Source organism: Poromitra crassiceps, assembly GCF_964638095.1.
Source record: "Poromitra crassiceps genome assembly, chromosome: 19".
Taxonomy (NCBI): Eukaryota; Metazoa; Chordata; class Actinopteri; order Beryciformes; family Melamphaidae; genus Poromitra; species Poromitra crassiceps.
Window position 1 is genome coordinate 25,565,000 of NC_139646.1, and position 2,500 is coordinate 25,567,499.

Genomic DNA, 2,500 nt, shown 5'->3' on the forward strand with positions numbered 1-2,500 from the left:
ATGCACGATATTGAATGTTTTGACGATATCTGACATGTGGATATTTTCCAACTCTTTTGGCTGATTGCCGATATATTATGTGCACATTTCTTTCACCTGATTTCAGAGAACATCAAGTGTCTCCTATAGTGTAGTGGGATTAACACATTAGTATGCCTACTCTTATCAATGCAGACAATCTGTAAATACAAGGCTTTTAAAGCCAGCATTTGTCGGGGGTTTAGTCGAGCATCCAGAGTTTGCGTGTAATTAAAGCGTCATTTTATCGGCGTGTCATATCAGCATAAATGTTCGTTTCGCCCAGATGCCGATATTTCATATAAAAGCCGCTAGTGTCCAATACGGATGGCGTGCTGATGTCATGTGACGTGCTGATGTCATGGTGCCTCCCTGACCAGGTGTCTTTAAAGGCAGGTGAGAGATGATGCGAGACAAAGGGAGGATGAGAAGAAGAGGTGTGAAAACTGAGGAACGAGTGATGGAAGGAGGAGAGGAGAAGGTTTGGTACAGAGCAACCGGGGCGAGGGCATGGGGAATGAACTCTGGCACGGTTAATATGGGGACTCACTTGGCCCTGTGTGTGTGTCTGTGTGTGTGTGTGTGTGTGTGTGTGTGTGTGTGTGTGTGTGTGTGTGTGTGTGTGTGTGTCCGTCCAAACCAGCAGAACTTCCCTCGCTTCCCTTTGTCTCTTGTCACATCGCATTAGTGCCTAGAGACAATGGCCGCCATTGTCTCTAGGCACTGAAGAGAGACTTTGAAAAGGCAACAAGTCTATGAACTGTACTGTAGAGGCACGTGGATGCGCTCGTGCCTGATGGTCCTGCTGCTCATATTGTAGAAGAATGTGGTGGTTCTGACCGGGGAGCAGTGCCTGATGGTCCTGCTGCTCATATTGTATAAGAATGTGGTGGTTCTGACCGGGGAGCAGTGCCTGATGGTCCTGCTGCTCATATTGTATAAGAATGTGGTGGTTCTGACCGGGGAGCAGTGCCTGATGGTCCTGCTCATATTGTAGAAGAATGTGGTGGTTCTGACCGGGGAGCAGTGCCTGATGGTCCTGCTCATATTGTATAAGAATGTGGTGGTTCTGACCGGGGAGCAGTGCCTGATGGTCCTGCTCATATTGTAGAAGAATGTGGTGGTTCTGACCGGGGAGCAGTGCCTGATGGTCCTGCTCATATTGTATAAGAATGTGGTGGTTCTGACCGGGGAGCAGTGCCTGATGGTCCTGCTCATATTGTAGAAGAATGTGGTGGTTCTGACCGGGGAGCAGTGCCTGATGGTCCCGCTCATATTGTAGAAGAATGTGGTGGTTCTGACCGGGGAGCAGTGCCTGATGGTCCTGCTGCTCATATTGTATAAGAATGTGGTGGTTCTGACCGGGGAGCAGTGCCTGATGGTCCCGCTCATATTGTATAAGAATGTGGTGGTTCTGACCCGGGGAGCAGCGTCTGATGATTCACCTTCATCCGTTTAATATTCTGTAAACACCAGAGTGGCTGAAAGGAATACAGTGTTGAAGGCAGATAATAAACATGTTTCATAATGTTTCTGCCCGTAAACTCTGAACAGACATGCTGTTGTTGCCAGAGGACCGTCCCCCGAGTGGGATAACAAACATGGGGATGTGTTATGTTGAGCCTTTCGTTTAAACGGTTTTTGTGAACGTATGTTGGTTTATATCTCTTGTTCTTTTTATCCTTGACTGTTCTGTATTGTTGACATGATGTTATGTGTTACTGTATGTCCTGTTTTTATAAGAACCATGTTGGAAAGAAGCGTTTACACTTTGACATGTCTTCCCCTTGGATTTTGTTCTGCTATATCCAAAATAAAATCATTCGATCAGGGATGACCTGGTTGAGGGAGCTACTTTAAAGTCGTTGACTTTTCTAAAGTCAACAACTTCTTCAGCTTCTTGGAGGACACCCAGAGATCTGCTGACTGTGCCAAACCTGATGCTTTGCTGGCAGGAAAACGTGAGGCAACAGGGACAGGGTGTGGGGAGGGATGTGGTAAGTGATCCATGATGATCAAATGTTTGGTTCTGGGTCCAACAGGAAGGGGAAGTGATCTGGGTTCAGTGGACTCATGTCCTCGTGAAATATGTCAAGAACATTAGGCAACATCGGAGGGAACGGTTGAGCTGGACCCGGATTTCCGGGATGACTGACTGACTCACAGGATGTCGACAGAAGTTTTGGGCAGTAAAGCAAAGTAACGCATTACTGCCATTTTATTACTCAGTGAGCTGTAATGTAAGGGATTACAATTTCCCAAAAAAAGTAATTATATTACTAATCCAAGTGACTTCAAGTTACTACATTACTCTAGTGCTAAAACGAAGTGTGGAGATAGGACTGGCTATACGAGACTACTGCCTAGCCAGAATGCAATTAGTTTTTTGTCCTAGATCGACAAAATAAATAAAAAGTCTTGGCTGAATCTTGACTCCAATAAAGTGGATTCAGGAGCTGGCTAAATTAGGTTGTACGTCACC

General features: G+C 46.0%; 1 protein-coding gene across 2 annotated transcripts in view; it reads right to left on the reverse strand.

Moving 5' to 3' along the window:
* Positions 1–2,500, reverse strand: part of LOC310793661 (phospholipid-transporting ATPase ABCA1-like) — a 76,203-nt gene that overhangs the window by 44,647 nt on the left and 29,056 nt on the right. The window lies entirely within an intron of this gene.